We start from the raw sequence: 23,947 nt of genomic DNA, 5'->3' as shown, positions 1-23,947 counted from the left end.
ACCTGGTCTTCTTTTCACCACTGGACACACTCTAAATTGGCTAGCTACAGGCCCTTTCACTTTTCCCATCCTTTCCTCTACACTCCTAGCATTTTTTTACTGTTGCCTCATATACCTCCCTCGGTTGTTTCTTGAAGTTGTTTATTTCATGGCAGCTTTCATCATGTAAAATCTATTGCATTTATTGCATCTATTGCATCTCCTTTTCTCCCGACTGCATATTTGTTTTTTTCTTTAAAATGCCTAAATTTGTTTTGAGATATAGTAAGTGCTTACTAAGAGCCAATTCCTGGACTAGAGACAGTATAATTTGATTGGTCCCAATTGGTGAGGTAAGGAAAGCAGGGCTCTTATCCTCATTTTACAGATTGTGAAACTGAGGATCAGAGAAGTTAGGTGACTTGCCCAAGATCACTCGGCAGGCCAGTGGCAAAGCTGAAATTGGAACGTGTAGGTCTTGTGATTTCCAGTCCCAGGCTCTTTCCACTGGACCACATGATGTCCCAATCCATTCCACTCTTGGAATATATTCCCAATATCTTTCTTTTAAATCTCATACCACTCTCTAAAAGTGGAGGGTGGGGCATGTAAGGTTCCTAGATCTGCTCCTAGGTCTGACGTATATCTTTTCATCATTATTATTTCACACTAAGCCTGTAAGCAATGTGGGCTGTATACAACTTGCATTTTTAAAACCTTAATAACACTGAAGCAATTTTTCATCCCTCTTTTATCTTCAAGCAAGAGTTAAAGCAAAATCATATCTTATTGTTTTTGTTCCTGAAAAGACATTTATGATTCATTACCCTGCTGAAAGTGTGCTAGTAGAGTAAGTCACCAAAATTCTTCTACAATTGATTTAATGTAGATTTACAAGGAAAAATAGGGCCCAGAAATTTGACATGATATATAATCTTTTAAAATAATATTGAAATGTTATTTGTCATCTGTCCTTAATTTGTAAAGATAATGTTGACAGTGAGATCCTCTCCATGCATGTGGGTGTGGTTGAAAAGATGGATGCTCCTTCCTCTGTCTCTTCTGCAATGGGTGAGCACATAAAGCTAGTTCCTTGCTGCATTGCTTTGTTTTTTTTCTTTTATGGTATTCATTAAAAGCTATGTACTAAGGCACTGCACTAAATGCTGGGGCAGATACAAGCCAATCAGGTCAGACATATTCTGTGTCCCACATGGGCCTCACAGTCCTAATCCCCATTTTACATATGATGTAACTGAGGCAGAGAGAAGTGAAGTGATTTGGCCAAGGTCACAAAGCAGATAAGTGGCAGAATCAGGATTAGAACCCAGGTCCTTCTGACTCACAGGCCTGTCCTCTATCCACTAGGCCGCACTGCTTCTCAAGACCAACTCTTGGTATCCCAAACTTATTAAGGCCTCCACTCAAGAACAGCCCCCTCTCCTACTGGCTGTCCAGTAACCTGATCCGTCTGCTACTGTTGCTCTATCTCATTACTTGAGATTATATTTCCCTATATCTTCAAATGGATATACTCTAAGCCTAGTGTTTCTGAGAAATGCTAATGATTTGGATTCTTTACACTTCTCTTTTCAATGAATAATCAGTTTATCAGTGGGATTTACTGAGCACACTTTGAAGAGTAGGATAGACTTGGTTGGCATAATCTCTGCCCTCAAAGAGTTTACAATCTGGTGGAGACAGAAAATGAAATAAATTGCAGATAAGAGAAGCCTAACTGTATAGGTACATGACTGCAGTGGAGATGGGGTATTCAAGTGCTTAGGGGTTATAAATCAAAATGCAAAAATGAAACAGAAGGGAAGGAGATTAAGGTAGGCAGATAATAGGCTAGTCAGGGAAGATTCCCTGGAAGAGATATGTTTTTGCCAGGGCTCTGAAAATGGGGAGAATCATCATCATCATCATCATCATCATCATCAACCGTATTTATTGAGCGCTTACTGTGTGCAGAGCACTGTACTAAGCGCTTGGGAAGTACAAGTTGGTAACATATAGAGACAGTCCCTACCCAGCAGTGGGCTCACAGTCTAAAAGGGGGAGACAGAGAACAAAACCAAACATACTAACAAAATAAAATAAATAGAATAGATATGTACAAGTAAAATAAATAAATAAATAAATAAATAGAGTAATAAATATGTACAAACATATATACATATATACAGGTGCTGTGGGGAAGGGAAGGCGGTGAGATGGGGGGATGGAGAGGGGGACGAGGGGGAGAGGAAGGAAAGGTCTCAGTCTGGGAAGGCCTCCTGGAGGAGGTGAGCTCTCAGTAGGGCCTTGAAGGAAGGAAGAGAACTAGCTTGGCGGATGGGCAGAGGGAGGGCATTCCAGGCCCGGGGGATGACGTGGGCCGGGGGTCGATGGCGGGACAGGCGAGAACGAAGTACGGTGAGGAGATTAGCAGCAGAGGAGCGGAGGGTGCGGGGTGGGCAGTAGAAGGAGAGAAGGGAGGTGAGGTAGGAGGGGGCGAGGTGATGGACAGCCTTGAAGCCCAGGGTGAGGAGTTTCTGCCTGATGCGCAGATTGATTGGTAGCCACTGGAGATTTTTGAGGAGGGGAGTAATATGCTCAGAGCGCTTCTGGACAAAGATAATCCGGGCAGCAGCATGAAGTACGGATTGAAGTGGGGAGAGACACGAGGATGGAATATCAGAGAGAAGGCTGAGGCAGTAGTCCAGACGGGACAGGATGAGAGCTTGAATGAGCAGGGTAGCGGTATGGATGGAGAGGAAAGGGCGGATATTGGCAATGTTGCGGAGCTGAGACCGGCAGGTTTTGGTGACGGCTTGGATGTGAGGGGTGAATGAGAGAGCGGAGTCGAGGATGACACCAAGGTTTCAGGCTTGTGAGACAGGAAGAATGGTAGTGCCGTCAACAGAGATGGGAAAGTCAGGGAGAGGGCCAGGTTTGGGAGGGAAGACAAGGAGTTCAGTCTTCGACATGTTGAGTTTTAGGTCACGGGCAGACATCCAGATGGAGATGTCCTGAAGGCAGGAGGTGATGCGAGCCTGGAGAGAGGGGGAGAGAGCAGGGGCAGAGATGTAGATCTGGATGTCATCAGCGTAGAGATGATAGTTGAAGCTGTGGGAGCGAATGAGGTCACCAAGGGAGTGCGTGTAGATTGAGAACAGAAGGGGACCAAGCACTGAACCTTGGGGAACCCCGACAGTAAGAGGATGGGAGGGGGAGGAGGAGCCTGCAAAAGAGACTGAAAAAGAATGACCAGAGAGATAAGAGGAGAACCAGGAGAGGACGGAGTCTGTGAAGCCAAGGTCAGATAGCGTGTTGAGGAGAAGGGGGTGGTCCACAGTGTCGAAGGCAGCTGAGAGGTCGAGGAGGATTAGGACAGAGTATGAGCCGTTGGATTTGGCAAGCAGGAGGTCATTGGTGACCTTTGAGAGGGCAGGTTCCATGGAATGTAGGGGACGGAAGCCAGACTGGAGGGGGTCGAGGAGAGAGTTGTTGTTGAGGAATTCTAGGCAGCGCGTGTAGACAACTCGTTCAAGGAGTTTGGAAAGGAATGGTAGGAGGGATATGGGGCGATAACTAGAAGGTGAGGTGGGGTCAAGAGAGGGTTTTTTTTAGGATGGGAGAGACATGGGCATGTTTGAAGGCAGAGGGGAAGAAACCAGTGGAGAGTGAGCGGTTGAAGAATGGTGGTCTGTCAGATAGGAATGGACAGGGAGTTGCAGGGAGGAGGGAGGGCTTAAGCATGGGGTCGATGACGAGTGAAACAAGATAGAGGACAGTAAATAGGTTGATTTTAGAGGAATGAAGTGTGTGGGCTGGCTTGTAGGGGGAGAGGAGTGAAGGTAGGTAAGAGGGAGTGAGCTGATTGAGTGCCTTAAAGCCAATGGTGAGGAGTTTCTCTTTGATGTGGAGATAGATAGGTAACCACAGGGTTTTGGGGGGGAGTGAGGAGACAGGTGCAGAATTATTTTCTAGAAAAATGATCCAGGCATCAAAGTATGGACTGGAGAGGGCAGAGGCTGGATTCAGGGTGGTCCGTGAGCGGGCTGATGCAGTAATCGAGGTGGGATATAACAATGTCCTGGGTTTTGGGGTTTTTTTTAAAGTATTTAAGTGATTACTATATGCCAAGCACTGTGTACTAAGCGCTGGGGTAGATACAAGGTATTTAGGTTGGACACGTTCCCTGTCCCACATAGGGCTCACAGTCTTAATTCACATTTCATAGATGAAGTAACTGAGGCACAGAGAAGTCCATGCTGGTGTGTGGATGATGACGATATTTGAAAGCATTATATTTGAAAGTTTAAATAATTATTTGAAATGGTCTTCTGGTCAATTTGTTCACCTTTTCTTTCCCCAGCTTATCATGCTTTTTCTGTCTTTTCAAGCATTCTTACTGCAAAGAGAGTCACCTGGATGTGATTCTGCAGTTTCCCAACCCCCATCCTGTGTTTGTGCATGAATTACTGAAGGTGTTTAGCTTTGATAAAATTAAATGGTGGAGAAAGAACTCACCAGTGTCATATATCCTGCCTACTGACTCCCATATGGAAAACACATGTTAATGATACCACTCAAGAATCCCTAGTTTTCAGAAAATGTGGATACAAGATGATTCATTTCCCAACTGAAGACATTTAAATGCTTCAAACGGTTAAGAATAGATGAACAATTTTTTTCTATTTTTCTCATATCCGACTGTGAAGTAAGCATTTAAGTAAAACGTTAGGCTACTATTTACATTCATTCATTCAATCGTACTTATTGAGCACTTACTGTGTGCAGAGCACTGTACTAAGCGCTTGGGAAGTACAAGTTGGCAACATATAGAGACAGTCCCTACCCAACAACAGGCTCACAGTCTAGAAGGGGGAGACAGAGAACAAAACCAAACATATTAACAAAATAAAATAAATAGAATAGATATGTACAAGTAAAATAAATAAATAAATAAATAGAGTAATATCATCATCATCATCATCAATCATATTTATTGAGCGCTTACTATGTGCAAAGCACTGTACTAAGCACTTGGGAAGTACAAATTGGCAACATATATATGTACAAACATATATACATATATACAGGTGCTGTGGGGAAGGGAAGGAGGGAAGGCAGGGGAGATGGAGAGAGGAAGGAGGGGGCTCAGTCTGGGAAGGCCTCCTGGAGGAGGTGAACTCTCAGTAGGGCCTTGAAGGGAGGAAGAGAGTTAGCTTGGCGGATGGGCAGAGGGAGGGCATTCCAGGCCAGGGGGATGATGTGGGCCGGGGGTCGATGGCGGGACAGGCGAGAACGAAGCACGGTGAGGAGATTAGTGGCAAAGGAGCGGAGGGTGCGGGCTGGGCTGTAGAAGGAGAGAAGGGAGGTGAGGTAGGAGGGGGCAAAGTGATGGAGAGCCTTGAAGCCGAGGGTGAGGAGTTTCTGCCTGATGTGTAGGTTGATTGGTAGCCACTGGAGATTTTTGAGGAGGGGAGTAACGTGTCCGGAGCATTTCTGGACAAAGACAATCCAGGCAGCGGCGTGAAGTATGGATTGAAGTGGGGAGAGACAAGAGGATGGGAGATCAGAGAGGAGGCTGATACAGTAGTCCAGACGGGATAGGATGAGAGCTTGAATGAGCAGGGTAGCAATTTGGATGGAGAGGAAAGGGTGGATCTTGGCAATGTTGTGGAGCTGAGACCGGCAGGTTTTGGTGACGGCTTGGATGTGAGGGGTGAATGAGAGAACGGAGTCGAGGATGACACCAAGGTTGCGGGCCTGTGAGATGGGAAGGATAGTAGTGCTGTCAACAGTGATGGGAAAGTCAGGGAGAGGGCAGGGTTTGGGAGGGAAGACAAGGAGTTCAGTCTTGGACATGTTGAGTTTTAGGTGGCGGGCAGACATCTAGATGGAGATGTCCTGAAGTCAGGAGGAGATGCGAGCCTGCAGGGATGGGGAGAGAGCAGGGGCAGAGATGTAGATCTGGGTGTCATCAGCGTAGAGCTGATAGTTCAAGCCGTGGGAGCGAATGAGGTCACCAAGGGAGTGAGTGTAGATCGAGAACAGAAGGGGACCAAGAACTGACCTTGAGGAACTCCCACAGTAAGGGGATGGGGGGGGGGGGGGGGAGGAACCTGCAAAAGAGACTGAGAATGAATGACCGGAGAGATAAGAGGAGAACCAGGAGAGGACGGAGTCTGTGAAGCCAAGGTTGGATAGCGTGTTGAAGAGAAGGGGGTGGTCCACAGTGTCGAAGGCAGCTGAGAGGTCGAGGAGGATTAGGATAGAGTAGGAGCCATTGGATTTGGCAAGCAGGAGGTCATTGGTGACCTTTGAGAGGGCGGTTTCCGTGGAATGTAGGGGACAGAAGCCAGACTGGAGGGGGTCGAGGAGAGGGTTGGTGTTGAGGAATTCGAGGCAGTGCGTGTAGACGACTCGTTCAAGGAGTTTGAAAAGGAATGGTAGGTGGGAGATGGGGCGATAACTAGAAGGTGAGGTGGGGTCAAGAGAGGGTTTTTTTAGGATGGGAGAGACATGGGCATGTTTGAAGGCAGAGGGGAAGGAACCAGTGGAGAGTGAGTGGTTGAAGATGGAAGTTAAGGAGGGGAGAAGGGATAGAGTGAGAGATTTCATGAGATGAGAGGGAATGGTGTCAGAAGCACAGGTGGCCAGAGTAGCACTTGAGAGGAGGGAGGAGAGCCCCTCTGTGGATACTGCTGGGAAGGATGGGAGAGTTGCCAATTTGTACTTCCCAAGCGCTTAGTACAGTGCTCTGCACATAGTAAGCGCTCAATAAATACGATTGATTGATTGATTGATTGAGAGTAGCAAAGAGTGTTGAGAGCTGGGAGGCTGGAGAAGCGGGGGGAGTGACCTTGGGGAGGTCAGACCTGATGGATTTAATTTTATTAATGAAGTAGGAGGCCAGATTGTTGGGGGTGAGGGAAGGAGGAGGGGGAGGAACCGGGGGCCTGAGAAGGGAGTTGAATGTATGGAAGAGCTGACGGGGATGATGGGCATGGGTGTCAATAAAGGAGGAGAAATAGTTTTGTCTGGCTGAGGAGAGGGCTGAGTTAAGGCAGGAAAGGATAAACTTGAAGTGAACGAGGTTGGCATGGTGTTTAGCCTTTCCTTGGTGTTTAGACTCTGCCTTGATCTCATCTCAATTTACACCAACCTCTTGCTCACATCCTTCCTGCTGTCTGGAGCTCTTTCCCCCTTCATATCCAACAGAGTCCAGCTTTCTCTATCTTCAAAGCCCTTCCAAAATCATGTCTGCCAGGGGGCCTTCCCTGATCAATTTCTCATCTCCCGACCTTCTCCCCAATTCCCACATCAGCACTTTAGTATTCAAAACACCCCCTAACACCTATCTACATCTTTGATACTCTATTACTTCTTCCTATCCGTAATTTATCTGAGTGTCTGCCTCCCCCTCTAGATTGTAAGCTCCTGGAGGTCAGGGATCATGTCAAGTAATTCTACTGTACTCTCTCAAGTGTTGTCTAGTGCAGTGCTCTGTATACGGCATGCACTCAATAAATACTCTTGTTTAATCAAGAGTGTTGATTCATTACTATTTCCTTAGGATTCTTCAACAATAATGGTGTGCTCTTAAGGAATAAAAAAAAGGATCAATAGAAATGACACAGAATACTGACAGCTGGGAACCATTACCATAGTATGATAGGCAATGAATCAATCAGAAAACGTAGGGTCAAACCCTCAGAGTTTATATGTCAGCAGTCAAATCTGGGTTCAAAGATTCAGCAAGGTGGACTAAGATGAAAATATATAGAAGAAGGGCAGCTAGATCATTCAAATAGAGGATGTAGGTAACACCATCAACGAAAATTATACTGATAATCAAAGGCAGTAGTCCTGCTTCACAGTCTCCACAACCCAGCACTTGTGACTAGCACTTGGGATAGTGCCATGAGATGAAGAGGTGAGAAGGTGTTTAATGAACTGATGAAGAAAAAGAAAAAGAAGAAGGCAGGAAAGGAAAATAAGGAGAGCGAGTAGGAGGAAGAGATTTAAGAACAACTACAAGCATATCTAGGGTACAAAATAAATGAAATAACACAGCAGCAGCATCTTAGATTAAGCCTTCATTCGAGGATCCTGCCATTGGAATAGTCCTGCCACTTGATGCTGGGACAGGCCTCCAAAACTGATAAAACTGCCCCAGGAACTGGGTTGCGTTTTCTGTACTAGGTCGTGGGCTCACAACCATAAAGAAATTTGGAGAGCCTAATCAATCAATGGAATTTACTGAGCACTTACTGCATGCAGAGCACTGTACTAAGCACTTGGGAGAGTAAAATACAATGGAGCTGGTAGACCATTCCCTGCCCACAACGAGCTTACAGTCTAGAGGGGGAGACAGATATTAAAATAAATTATGGATATGGACATAAGGGCTGTGGGGGCTGAGGGTAGGGTGAATGTCAAGTGCTTAAAGGGAACAGATCCACGTGCAAAGGTGATGCAGAAGGGAGAGTGAGTAGCAGTCTTACAGAAAGACATAAAGCTGGTGGCTAGGAGTTTTTGGTTTCGGTCAAAGAGCTACTGGATATGCAGTGCAAGATTTATTTTCTCTTGGCTTTGAATGGCTATAAACTCAAGGGCAGAGACCTTTCATTGTATGCACTAAAGTACTCTGCCCACAAGTAGGCATAACTGCAAGCACTTAATAAATAAATCTCTTTATTAGAATCTCCATGAATTTACCAGAAATGAAATAAGACCTGTCCGATTGGGCATGCAGTGGTATTTAAGTCATTAAGGAGGTGGATCAAGTAGACTACAGGATTAATGGTTCATTAAAATCATATCCTGAAACTGTAAATAGAAAGGTTTGCTTGGAATCCCAAATCATTATTTTCATGCAGCATATGCCCTATTCCTCAGATGCATTGATCTTATTCTTTCAGCCTTTTAACTAACCCAAATGCCAAAGGCAAATGCTACTCTTCAAACCACATTACAAGCATGATTAAGCTTGAAAAGATAACAGGACCCTATAGTGATTATTCAGCATCTATATAGTGTTTTCTATTTGCAAAGGGTTGTACACTCATTATTGACTCCTTATCACAACCCTGGGTGATAAGGCAGTATTATTTCCATATTATGGAGGAGGAAATTGAAAGGAGAAAAGAAGTTACTTACTCAACTTTGCAAATCACAGCCCCAGTAGCAGCAACAGCAGGGTTAGGGATGATATAGGGGCAATTTTTCACCCATTGCTTCCCTCACTGATCCGTTTTGCCTTTAGGCAACAATGAAAATATCAATTCAAACTGGTACTCAATTATACTGAACATTTCCAAAAGAAGCCACTTTTCAGTGAGAGATCTCAGTTGTTTTTACTTGCTCACGAAATGTTCACTTCCACCCACTTCCTCCACTAGCATATCGGGATTTAAGCAGCGTGGCCTAGTGGAAAGAGCATGAGCATGGGAGTCAGACGATCTGGGTTCTAATCCCGACTCTGCCACGAACCTGCTGTGTGACCTAAAGCAAGCCACTCAACTTCTCTGAGCTTCAGTTCCCTTGCAAAATGGGGAGAGAAAGAGAAAGAAAAAGAAAATGAATGACAATTTCTGCTTCTCCTACTTATATCTCCAAGCTTATAACTAACCTGTCATTTGCCTTTTCTTTAAAAACCTAGATAATTTTAAGATAATGTGCCTTTAAGAGAGGGAAAGTTTCAGACAGAAAAGTATTGAAGCATGCAATAAAAGCAGTGGAAAGATAGACCAAGAATGATACGTACTTTTACACTGTTTGATCTTATGAACAAGTTAGAGTTCGTTTAATAAAACATGCAGGAACAGGCTTGATTCTAAGTGAACCTGGAAACAGGAGTAAATTGAAAGCAGAATTCAGGCTGTTGAGGGAGGATACCTCTTTAGATACGGAATAACTAAGCCCCATCATCTTTAAAATTGACTAAAATGGTGTTTACGATGGGAAATATTTTTTTCATGACTTTGACTTTTGTGAGAGCAAGTGGACTACATCTAAAAGAAGCTCCCCATAAGGTTGTAATGTTCTTATAGATAGCCAGGGAAAGAAGCAGCCTTGCCATTTAATAACTCTGATCCATCAGAACCAGAAAAAAGTGATTATAACACAGTATGGCCTGGTAAACTGGAGATTTCAGGACCACTGTTGACCAAAGATTAATGGGACAGCTGTGAAATTCAAATTTCTACTGGAAGACCTTTGGTAGAACAGGGTAGGGTTTATTATGTCTGAGTGATACTCCCAAGGCAAAGGTTTGAAAAGAACTTTCCTATGATGAGATGAAGAGTCAAGGTGATTCCCTTTAAATACAGTATAATGTTGGTGAACTAGAAACTTGCTGTAATCATATCTTGCTGTATATAATCAATCAATCAACCACGGTATTTATTGTTTACTATGTGCAGAGCACTGTACTTAAGTGGTTGGGAGACTACAACAGAGTTGGTAGATAGGTTTCCTGGCCACAAGGAGCTTACCGTCTGGATTGGGGGAGAGACATTAAAATAAATTATGGATATGTACATAAATGCTGTGGGGCTGAGGGTGGGGTGATTATCAAGTGCTTAAGTACACAGATCCAAATGCAAACCTGAGGCAGAAGGGAAAGGGTACAGGGGAAATGAGGGCTTAGTTAAAGAAAGCCTCTTGGCAGAAATATAAACAAACTATACAACTATCCTTTATGTTCTAAGATGATTCCAGCGATGCATTTAGTACAGTGCTCTGCACACAGTAAGTGCTCAATAAATACGATTGAATGAATGAATGAATATCGATGTGTGCAGGTGTGGCTGGAAGAGTGATAAGTGACTGACAATCCATTCCAAACTAACAGGAAGAAAGCGGAGTAGGGAGGGAAGTGAAGAGCAAGGGAAAGAAAGAAGACGACAACAACCAATTGTGACATTTTTAAGTGCTTTCTAATTGACAAGGACTTCATTAACCATTGGGTAGATACAGTATAATCAGATCAGGCACAATACTTTTCCCTCTTGGGGCTCACAGCTTAATGGAGAAGGAAAACAGGTATCTCAGCCTCATTTAACAGATGAGCAAAATGAGGCACAGAGAACTTAAATGACTTGTCTAACCTCTAAACTGTAAGCTCATGTGGGCAGGGAACATTGTACTCTCCCAAGCTCATAGTGCAATGCCCTGCAAATTAAGTGCTCACTAAATACCACTGATTATGCTTTGTCCAAAATCAACCAGGAGGCAAGTGAAAGAGCCAGCATTACTTGTTATGGACAGGGAATGTGTCTGCCAATTCTGTTGTATTGCACTCTCCCAAGTGCTTAGTACAGTGCTCTGCACATAGTAAGCATTTAATAAATACAACTGATAGATTAGAACCCAGGCACATGCTCACTCCGCTAGGCTATGTGTGTCTCAGCTGCACACTGTGTACAAAGAGAGCTAAGTCCTCGCCACATTGAAAATGTTCATTATTGTGAGTAGGTATTGCTGATGAACTTGGCCCAGGGCAAATTCAACATATTGGATTTTGATGCAGCTGGAAAATTACATTCAAGTGAAACATCTCTCTGTGCAAGGTACATACAGCCAAACAATCCAATTATTTGTCAAAATATAGAAATGAGTTTAGTGTAGACACCGCCTCTGTCCCCATCAGAAAATGTATATTTCCTCTTCATATTTTAAGAATTCTCATTCATTCATTCAATGGTATTTATTGAGCGCTTACTGTGTGCAAAGCACTGTACTAGGTGATTGAAAAGTACAGTTCGGCAACAAATAGAGACAGTCCCTACCCAACAATGGGCTCACAGTCTAGAAGGGGGAGACAGACAACAAAACAAAACAAATAGACAGGTGTCAATACCATCAGAATAGGTAAATAGAATTGTAGATACATATACACATCATTAATAAAATAAATTGATTAATAAATATGTAGCAGCGTGGCTCAGTGGAAAGAGCATGGGCTTTGGAGTCAGAGGTCATGGGTTCGAATCCCAGCTCTGCCACATCTGCTATGTGACCTTGGGCAAGTCACTTAACTTCTCTGAGCCTCAGTTCCCTCATCTGTAAAAATGGGGATGAAGACTGTGAGCCCCACGTGGGGCAACCTGATCACCTTGTAACCTCCCCAGAGCTTAGAACAGTGCTTTGCACATAGTAAGCGCTTAACAAATGCCATTATTATTATTATTATTAAGTGCTGTGGGGAGGGGAAGGGAGTAGGGCAGAGGGTGGGAGTGGGGGCAATGGGGAGGGGAGGAGGAGCAGAGGAAAAGGCAGGGGACTCAGCCTGGGAAGGCTTCTATTTTATTTAATAATGGTATTTGTTAAGTGCTTACTATGTGCCAAGCACTGTTCTAAGCACTGGGGTAGATACAAGGTAATCAGATTGTCCCACGTAGGGCTCATAGTCTTAATCCCCATTTTACAGATGATTTAACTGAGGCACAGAGAAGTTAAGTGACTTGCCCAGAGTCACACAGCTGATAAGTGGCAGAGCTGGGATTGGAACCCACAACCTCCGACTCCCAAGCCCTGGCTCTTTCCAATTAAGCCACGCTGCTTTAAAAGTAAATTGTGAAAATAATTCACTCTCATTTATGATTAGCTATTCCAAAAACAATTGAAATACACTTTTGGTACATCTACTTTTATGTATCCTTCATGGTTGATCTTAAATTGTGGAATATCTCAATGAAAGAGAATGAGTTCAGTATATTGAATGCATCTCTTTGCCTCCACCACATGAAATTAGTGCCTTAGGGGCATATTCACTCTTCGGATAACACTCAAAATCTTCATTGGTTTTGATGAAAATTGCATTTCCATTTGAGAGCTATTCTATTACATTAATATACATTTTTGATGTTTCCATTCCCTTGGATTTTTAACAATACCATTTAAAAACCTTCCATTATTCTGAATTTCTTTCAGATTCAATAAAATGGAAATGAAACCATTACAATTCATGTGTCCTATGAGGAATTCCACAGAAAATATGAGAACTGCACTGTCAATTTTACTGTGACGACTCTAACTCCCTTTGATGGCATTATTCCTGGGTACATGCAATCACAATAAATAACAACTCAATATATTTGTGGGGTTTCTGGCTATTTTGGGAAAAAGGAAAATCATGTTTTTAATGCTAGAGAAATAAAGCCAAGTTCACTAACTTTCCTAACTTCATCAATGTTCTCAAGCACTCAACTTTAATTATGAGCAACTAGGGAAATCAAATGTCATAAATCCAGCTGGTTAAAATCACCAGAAAAGAGAAAAATGTTCTAAACTATATTAGTAAGCAATCCCCAGGCTATGTGATGCCATTTATCCCTCCTCCATGTCCCAGAGGATTTTGGAAGATTCCAATATTTTTCACGAAGGAGAAGCAGCATGGCTCAGTGGAAAGAGCCCGGGCTTTGGAGTCAGAGGTCATGGGTTCAAATCCCAGCTCCACCCCTTGTCAGCTCTGTGACTTTGGGCAAGTCACTTAACTTTTCTGTGCCTCAGTTCCCTCATCTGTAAAATGGGGATTAAGACTGTGAGCCCCCCATGGGACAACCTGATCACCTTGGAACCTCCCCAGATCTTAGAGCAGTGCTTTGCACAGGGACTTAATAAGTAAGCACTTAATAAATGCCATTATTATTATTATTATTCCTGGGGAAGCAGGGTGACCTAGCGTATACAGCACTGGCCTGGGAGTCAGAAGGACCTGGGTTTTAATCCAGGCTCCACCACTTGTCTGCTGTGTGACCTTGGGCAAGTCACTTCACTTCTCTGGGCCTCAGTTACCTCATCCATAAAAGGGGGATTAAGACTGAGAGCCCCATTTGGGACAGGGACTGTGTCCAACCCAATCAACTTGAACTACCTGGTGCTTAGTAGAGTGTCTGGCACATACTAAGCACTTAACAAATACCACAGTTACCATTATTACTACTAGTATTCATTGGGCAGGATACCATCTCTGCACACAGTTGGGTATTCAATTGATATTTCCTGGCTGAATTTGAAAATATCACAATCTAGTTCATGTAAATCATGAAAATATCACAATCTAGTTCCTGGCTCCACCAATTGTTAGCTGTGTGACTTTGGGCAAGTCACTTCACTTCTCTGTGCCTCAGTTACCTCATCTGTAAAATGGGGATGAAGACTGTGAGCTCCACATGGTATGACCTGATCACCTTGTATCCTTCCCAGTGCTTAGAACAGTGCTTTGCACATAGTAAGCGCTTAATAAATGCCATTATTATTATTATTATTATTATGTAAAATATGGGGGCAGGTGGAGGTTTTGTTAGGCATGTGGAACAATGGTTTCCATGGGCTATTTATTTTAGCATAAGATGGGAATTGATTGTTGATCGGACAACAAAAATGCCACATAATGTGGCTGCTTGGAAAGTGTTGTGCCCCCATAGCCCGTTCACCTTAGGATGGCAGGAAGACTCAGCTCAACAGAGCATCCACTAAATTATCCTGATAGGGTTTAAACTTATTTGGACACACTATTTTCTCCCTCTGAAGACCTCTACCATACTTTCTTGAACAACGTTCCTGCAACATACCCAACCTATCCCTTTGGAACTTTCTTCACAACATTCACAGAATCCATCTCTTCCTTTCCAAACTCCCACCTCACTGGTCAAAGCATTTGCCATATCCCAACTCATCTCCTATATTAACCACCTTTCAGGCGTTCCTGTCATCAGACTCTTGTCTTTCCAGTCCATACTTGGTTCTGCTTCCTGAGTCATTTTTCTAAAACCACACTCTCTCCCCCACTAGAGTGTAAGCTCCTATTGGGCCGGGATCATAACTACCAACTCTATTAATAATAATTATGGTATTTATTAAGTGCTTACTATGTGCCAAGCACTGTTCTAAGCACTGGGATAGATACAAAGTTATCAGGTTGTCCCACTTGGGGCTCACTGTCTTGATCCCCATTTTACAGATGAGATAAGTGAGGCCCAGGGAAGTAAAGTGACTTGCCCAAACTCACACAGCTGACAAGTGGTGGAGCCAGGATTAGAACCCACGACCTCTGATTCCCAAGCCCGGGCTCTTGCCACTAAGCCACACTGCTTCTCCCAAATGCATTGCTCACAGTAAACACTCAATAAATATGATTGATGGATTGATTGATTGATTGACTGGAAACTGTATGCCTACCTTTCAGGCTTGGATCCACCTCTGAAACTAAATTGGGACCAAATCACTTAATCGTTAAGTGCCTCAACTGCCCTACCTGTAAAGTGACTATAATCACCCAGATCACATCAGCTGTAAGCAGTCATTCATATCTTCAAAATTACTCAGAGACCAATTAATAATACTGTCATTAAAGTATCATAGATACCCACTCAGAGCAATTTTCATATTTGTGTCTCTCTCCAACCACTGTGTAAAGTTCAACTCATTACACCTCATAATCTTCCTGAAAGGTCACTGCAATAAAGTATGCATTTAATAGAGGAATAAACTAGTATTTTGGCAGAATTGTCCATTTGAGACCTATCTTCCCTCCACTCTTGACGGAAGTCGACTGTCATACATAACGATGTCCTGGGAATTCTTATCCATCAAATCAGTCGATCAATGGTATTTTTTGAACACTTACTGTGTGCAGAGCACTGTACTGAGAACTTGGGAGAGTATAATATTATAGAGTTGGTAGACATGTTCCCTGTCCATGGGGAGCTTATAGTCTAGAGGGGGAGACACATTCAAATAAACAGATATCTACAGAAAGTGCAGTGAGGCTGAGGGTAGGGTGAATATCAAGTGTTTAAAAACTATAGATCCAAGGGCGCAGGCAATGCAGAAGAGAGAAGTGGTAGGGGAAATAAGGGCTTAGTTGGAGAAGACCTCTTAGAGATGTGATTTCAGTAAGGATTTGAAGGCAGGGAGAGTGGTGGTCTGTCAGATATGAAGGGGGAGGGGGGTCCCAGGCCAGAGGGAGGCTGTGGGCAAGGGATTGGTGGCATGATTTATATGACTTCTTTAAGTGTGGGGAAGAGGTAGGTAGTTGGAAGTATAGACATTCATTCATTCATTCAATCGTATTTACTGAGCACTTACTCTGTGCAAAGCACTCTACTAAGTGCTTGAGGGAGTACTATATAACAATAGACACATTCCCTGCTCACAAAAAGCAGGGTGGCTCAGTGGAAAGAGCACGGGCTTTGGAGTCAGAGGTCATGGGTTCAAATTCCGGCTCTGCCACTTGTCAGCTGTGTGACTTTGGGCAAGTCACTTCACTTCTCTGGGCCTCAGTGACCTCATCTGGACAATGGGGATGAAGACTGTGAGCCCCCAGTGGGACAACCTGATCACCTTGTAACCTCCACAGCACTTAGAACAGTGCTTTGCACATAGTAAGCGCTTAATATATGCCATCATTATTATTATTATTATTAACAAGCTTACAGTCTAGAGACAGGAGCTTCTATCCAGACCTTGCAAGCTAGAAAGAAAACATGGTCCAAGAAATGAGCTTTGGGGGAAAGAGGAGAGGGAGTCAAAAGGAGGGCAAGGGCATGGAGGAGCCACGTGTAGCACTGTCACAGTAATTCTTGAACCAACATCTGACTGCTACTTTGAGGGAAAATGATTCCAATGAGGAAATGCAAATCATTCCGTACTACTATACAGAAATGTTCTAAGTGCCCGAAAAGGTAGTAGGCTCTGAGTAAAATACAATGAATTGATTGATTGGAAAAAAACATTTGGCAAAATTGCCCACACATTTTTCAACTTGTGATTCAAAGTATAACTTGTACTTCCCAAGCGCTTAGTACAGTGCTCTGCACACAGTAAGCACTCAATAAATACAATTGAATGAATGAATTTGCAAGAATGTGAAATTGTAATCTTTCCTAATTTACCTCCTATCTCTCTGCACCTGAAGAGCACAATACTTTGCTATGAAAATCAGTTTTAGGTGAGAAGCAGTGAACTAGGACAGGAGAAAAAAAATATGCAACAAATGTACAGGAAAGGAATAAAGGAAGCCGCTTTCATGCAACTTCTAGTGAAAAGGAAGAGAAAAGGGCAAATTTGGAGGAACAAAGGTCTCTTCTAGTCTGACAAGTCTGTGGTTAAAAAGAAAATGCCTCTCCCAGTTTTCCATGAGGCAGCAGTTGCTCTTTACAGCTATTAAGGTTGCAGACTTATTATTAGTTCTACCAAAAATATTGAACCACAGCTGTTCTTTGGAGTATCTTGCTATTTAAGCTTAAATGTCACAAGGTATTGGATCATATAGGCACCAACTGTTCAAGCTCAAATATTTAGTCTGGAGAGATGAAGAAGGAGATGTGGAGCAAATGTAATTTCAGAAATGTGTTGAGGAGACCCTCATTCAAATGGGTTTTACTTTAGGACTAAATAATAATAAGAAGAATTGTGGTATTCATTAAATGCGTACTATGTGCCAAGCACAGTACGAAGTGCTAGGGTAGATACAAGTTAATCAGATTGGACACAGTCACTGTCCCTCATGGCGCTCGCTGTCTAAGTAGGAGGGAGTAGGACTTAATCCTCCCATTTTATAAATGAGGAAACTGAAGCAGAGAGAAGTGACTTGTCCAAGGTCACAGCAAGTAAGTGGCAGAGAGAGAATTAGAACCCAAGACCTCTGACTCCCAGGCCTGAGCTGTTTCCACGAGGCCAGGCTGCCTAGTTAGCTGTTAGATTTGGATTGTAAATGGTCTCTTTTTGTATTTAGTCAGTCTTCAACTACAATTCACATTGCTTTTAAAGGCCTGGTAACAGGGGCTACGCAGGAGCACAGAAACTCAATGCCAAAAGTAAATCCAACTCAAATTAATTTTCAAGGAAAAATACATGGTCCAAAAATAAGAAGTAAAAATGGAGAAAAATCTACAAATTAGTCTAATGTTTAGAAATGAATGCCTAAGTTGAAGAGGCATGTTAAGGATATGGTTTCTACCTAAACCCTAAATTTTCACACACTCAATTTAAAGTAGCTATTAATCCATCAATGGTATTTATTGAGCACTTACTGTGTGCAGAACACTGTACTAAGTGCTTGGGAGAGCACTTAGAGAAGCAGTGTGGCTCAGTGGAAAGAGCATGGGCTTTGGAGTCAGAGGTCATGGGTTCAAATCCTGTCTCTGCCAATTGTCAGCTGTGTGACTGGGCAAGTCACTTCACTTCTCTGGGCCTCAGTTACCTCATCTGTAAAATGAGGATTAAGGCTGTGAGCCCCCCATGGGACAACCTGATCACTTTGTAACCTCCCCAGTGCTTAGAACAGTGCTTTGCACATAGTAAGTGCTTAATAAATGCCATTATTATTAAGAGTACAATATAATAGAGTTGGTAGACATTCCCTGCCCACAAGGAGCATTCAGACTAGAGAAGGAGCTTACAATCCTTCTCAGAGCAACCCACTCTTCCATTCACCATTTGGACAGAGGCAGTCAGTCTTCATTAATCTTTTTTTCCTTTTAGTTTTAAAACTATGTTCTGTTTTCAAATGGAAAAAAATTATTTGATTTCCCATACCTACTCTCTTAGTGATGTTTCACCGGCTCTAAAGATGCTCCCAGCTCACATGGGATTCAGAACACGCTCAGCACACCTATTTTAGTCACATCAAAGCAACTTTTACATTTTCCACCATTTTGCAGAAAGCTTTGATCACTGAAAAGTTCAAAATTTGTTGCTAAGAGACTAATCTGATCTTCAGGTAAGAACAATTCAGTAATGATTTTTGTCACTCTGTGTCTGACCTTGGAAAGACCCAATGTCTGCTCAGTTTTTCCATAAGTTAATTGGGAATGATAATAATTACTTAGCACTGCTTTAAGCAATATTTCACTGATTATTAAACATTTATGAGTCTGTGAGTGAAAGTGGTAAATCTCAAAATTTCATTTTGATATACATTTAAATTGTGCATAATAGTAAAAACAGCCTTCTTACTCTTGGGGCATTACTGGACTGCCTAAGAAAAAAAAAGATTTCAGGTTTTGGTTCTTTTTCTTCTGTTGTATTTTCATGATTCTTTCTCAAAGACTGCATTTCAGCAAGAGACTCTCCCCAGAACTTGCAAAGGCCAGTCCATGCGGGGCAAAGGCCAGCAGAGGGCCAACGGTAACCGACCTCTCTTACAGCTAGCAGGCAAGTCAGACCATGGACGTCTTGAAAACAAATGAGATGAAAGACCTCCTATATATCTAAACCAAGGTTTTCCAGCTGAGAATCTTCCATTTATGCCTCCTCTTTTTTTCACTTTTACCCATTTGAGGGATGATTCCTGGTTACTGAAGGGATAACCGGATACACAAACCTAATTTATACTTCTAAAATCCAATAATTTTCCACGCAAATTGACTCGGGCAGCCTTCAGCACTCTCCCCTTACTTCCCTTGTCACCTCTGAAAGTGGCTGGGGCTGGGAAAGGGGCAGTGGGAAAACAGCAATCTTCCCTCCTCTAGTGCCCAGGCCCCTACAACAGCCCACAAAAATGACATGGCAAGGCAGACTGCTGGAGAAGGAAAGGGGCATTCTGGACTAGAATTACAACTTCCCTGAGATCCCAAAGCTTCTCCCACTCCCTTATGTGTCACCCTGACCTGCTCCCTTTATTCATCCCTCCTCCCAGCCCCACAGCATTTATGTACATGTCTGTAATTTTATTTAATATTAATATCAATGTCTGTCTCCCCCTCTAAACTGTAAGCTAGTTGTGGGCAAGGGGATGTGTCTGTTAGATTGCTATATAGTACTCTCCCAAGCACTTAATACAGTGCTCTGCACATAGTAAGTGCTCAATAAATAGGATTGACTGACTTCCTTTCAGATTGCCTCCAGGTGAGCTGTGCCTTATAGAGCCCTGAGACTTGCAAATCTGGGTATCTCGAGAGCTGTAGCCTTGACCTGGGTATCCTCAGCACTGCTGCCCCTACTTCACTGGTGTCTGGGGGTTCCCCAGCCCTTTGCCCTGCCTGTACCAGAACTGGAGCCCAAAGATATGGCAAAGGCCTGGACAACGTAAACATCAAACGGAAGAGGGTACTGAGCAAGCTCAGTTCAATAGGTAAGATCCCTGTCTTTTTGAAGTTTCTACACAAAAACAGATAACACTGAACCATACCAGCATAGGGATGGGCAAGTAGACAAGCACCAAAAGGCAACCACATATACGTCTATACATATTCAACAGAAATACAAATCGAGTAGCTACACTTGGGCAAAACTTTCTATCAGTGTCCTCTGAAAGACAAAGAGGGCAGAAGCATGTATTTTATTTTTCAGTAATGGAAATATGGGAGGGAATCACAGCTTTGTTTTCTCTTCATCCAAAATGTAATTCGTGCTTGCAATAAGTCCTTTGCAATTATGAAAAGTAGTTTGGTATAGTCTTGGAATATCTCCCAGGCTAATTTTTTATTAAAAGGTCAGGCTACTTTCTCTGTCCAGGCTCATAAGTAGGGATGGAAAACAGAAGCAACATATACATTGGTTCATTTTTAATTCATTCATTTTAAAGCACACCATGGCCTACATTTTAAGCATGTGCGACTCTAGACAGACAAATTATAGTGCAATTGTTGTTAGGCCTTTATTATAAGGTCAGAACCACTAGCATCACTGCAGTGTAGCTTTTAGAGGATGCCAGATCCATTGGTGGCTAATGAAATGATCAACGGTATTTAGTGAGTGCTTACTATGTGCATAACACTGAACTATGCCTTGGGAGAGTACAGTACAATAGAGTTGGTAGACCCATCCCCTGCCCACGGGGAGAGCTAGAAATGAGGGATTTAAACTCCTCATCTACTTACTGCTCTGTGGCTATCAAATAGTTGGAAATATCAGCAGTCAGGTATTTAGGAAAGTCTTCCACTACTTTTCTTTTTCACTTTTTCACTCTCTAGACTGAAAGCTTGTCCTGGGCAGGGAATAATAATAATAATACTGGTATTTGTTAAGTGCCTACTATGTGCAAAGCGCTGTTCTAAGAGCTGGGGAGGTTACAAGGTGATCAGATTGTCCTATGGGGGGGCTCAGAGTTTTAATCCCCATTTTACAGATGAGGTAACTGAGGCACAGAGAAGTTAAATGACTTGCCCAAAGTCACACAGCTGACGGTTGGTGGAGCCAGGATTTGAACCCATGACCTCTGACTCCAAAGCCCGTGCTCTTTCCACTGAGCCACGCTGCTTCTCATTCATTCATTCATTCATTCATTCAATCGTATTTATTGAGCACTTACTGTGTGCAGAACACTGTACTAAGCACTTGGGAAGTACAAGCTGGCAACATATAGAGACTGTTCCTACCCAACAATGGGCTCACAGTCTAGAAGGGGGAGACAGAAAACAAAACAAAACATGTGGACAGGTGTCAGGAAATGTGTCTATTATATAGTTATATTGTACTCTCTCCAGTGCTTAGTACAGTGCTCTGCACACAGTAAGCACTCAATAAATACGACCAACTGACTGACTTTCTTAAAAGTTGTGATGGCACCAGGATTTGAAAATTTCCTAGGAATGGTTTGGTGGAAAATTCCATTATAGCTTTGATACCATATAAAGAAAGCTTGAAGTAATCCCTAACTCACCCTCACGGAGGGTGGACCAATCAAACAATCAATGGTCTTTATTGAGCCCCTACTGTGTACAGAACATTGTACTAAGCACTTGGGAAAGTACAATACAACAGAGTTGGTAGACACAGTCTCTGCCCACAACCAGCTCGCGGTCTAGACTGCACAAATCTGCAACAAATCTGTTGCCCCTGGGCCCCTTACTGGGAATGCTGAAGTCAGCCTGGAGTTATTCAATCGTGTTTATTAAACACTTAGCATGTGCAAAGCACTGTACTAAGCACTTGGACACATCACCTGGATTGACAGAGACCATCCTGGGCTTTTCAGCCTCCAATATTCCTCTCCCCACCTGCTGCTGCTGACTTTGTTGACCTCAATGAGGGGCCCTGAATCCAGTCTAGTGGCCATGGTGCTGGGAGGGAAGGAAACCTCAGATATCAGCTGTTACACATACATCCCAAATTGAACTGATGGAATGAAGTCCATGTTGGGCCCTCATGCACAGAGGAAAGGCTGCTCACATTCTGGGGAGTGGTGTGGTACAGTCTGTGATTGGGGAACCATTGATAGTGGCAAAGAGATGTTGGATAGGGCTGGCCCCGAATAGCTCTCTCAGGCTAAATATTATGATTCATTCAATAGTATTTATTGAGTGCTCGCTCTGTGCAGAGCACTGTACTAAGCGCTTGGGAAGTACAAGTCGGCAACATATAGAGACAGTCCCTACCTAACAACGGGCTCACAGTCTAGAAGGCCCTTGCTGCTGATGCTTTCACGAATCCTTCTCCCACCGAATGTTTGTGCTCCGGCCATGAGTCCATGAACCTCTCCACCCTAAGAGTCTTTAAAACGGCAGGGCCCCGAGCAGAGTAGAAGAGCTGATGACCGTGCTGCTGGAAACAATAGTAGCCGATCAGTGTGACTATTAGGGTAGGCCTGGACCCCAAACACAGAGCCCTGCTTTTCACAGGGCCCAGACTAATCGTCTCCTCTAGACTGTAAGCTCGTTATGGGCAGGGCATGTGTCTGTTTATTGTTATATTTTACTCTTCCAAGTGCTTAATCCAGTGCTCTGCACACAGTAAGTGCTCAATAAATATGATTGACTGATACTCCTGCTCCCTGGCCCCCCTAGCCCCTTCCCTGGATCCTGCCCCCATCTGAAGACATTACACTATGGAGCTGCTGCATTCTCTCCAAACCTTCTGTTCTCAGGGTGAGTCACGCTGAAGAGTACCACAAAATCCTGGCTAGCAGTTACCAATCCTCCTTTCATAGACTTGAAAATAAAACTGGAAATGCTAAAGCTATTAAGCAGCAAGGGATGTCTACTTTTTTTTCCAAGCTGTTCTACAGTTCACCAATTATAAACACAGAAATCGAGTCTTGCTTAGGCTGTGCCAGGAGGTCAAGCCAAAGTGTCATAAGTGAACTAATGTATTGAGAGCAAATAGCTGCACCTCTGTTTCCCAGGATCAGCCCACCCACCCTGGATCCACTGGGCACTTAAGAGGAGAGGGGCCCCAGGACTTTGGTTAATGACAGTGTTGACTGACAAATCTAGAACTGGCTCAAGAGAAGAATCTCAAAGAGTGAATATTCTAGCACTCAACATCTTTTTAGGTCCCTAGGTAGGAAGGATCAAGTTCAACAATTTTCGTATGACCGTGACCATTGTTATTAGCTCCAATTTACAGCTGGAGAAACTGAGATTCAGAAAATGCTTCTACAATGAACTATTTCTGATTTATAAAATAATGCAAATCTCATTTTCCTTAGTGGCTGAAGATGTCTTATTAAAGTTCATTTTCTTATCTGCTGTCTCTGGCTTTTGTACATTAAAGCTCCTTTGCTGGAAGGTACAGGACATGACCAAGTTTGAAGATGAAGTGTTGAATGCTATAAAGTACCATCATTTCGGCATAGCTTTGATTTGGGACTTTAAGATTGCTGTCATCTTTGCGGGAGAAGGAGTTTAGCAATTCTACGACAATTCCCATTTAAAACTCTTTTATGATCAAAACCGTTGCTCTCAAAATGACCATATGCCTTGAAAATATCCATGCTCCTAAAGGACAGCACAGAATGTACGGCGTAAGGAAATTGCTCAATCAGGAGTTTTTCTTGTTTCTTTAAACCACGGACAGCATCAACAGTTTTTAAGCTGCCATTCCAGATCTGTATAATGGGGTGGTGTTTCAATCATTCAATCAATAAATCGTATGTATTGAGCGCTTAGTATGTGCAGAGCACTGTACTCCAAGAAGTAACAGACACATTCCCTGACCATAATGAGTTTACAGTCTGGGGGAGGGGACAGACGTTAATGTGAACAAAGTAATTTATAATATACAATTTAATTATATAATA

Source organism: Tachyglossus aculeatus, chromosome X1 (genome assembly GCF_015852505.1).
Source record: "Tachyglossus aculeatus isolate mTacAcu1 chromosome X1, mTacAcu1.pri, whole genome shotgun sequence".
NCBI classification, from domain to species: Eukaryota; Metazoa; Chordata; class Mammalia; order Monotremata; family Tachyglossidae; genus Tachyglossus; species Tachyglossus aculeatus.
Note: the sequence above shows the minus strand (reverse complement) of the source record.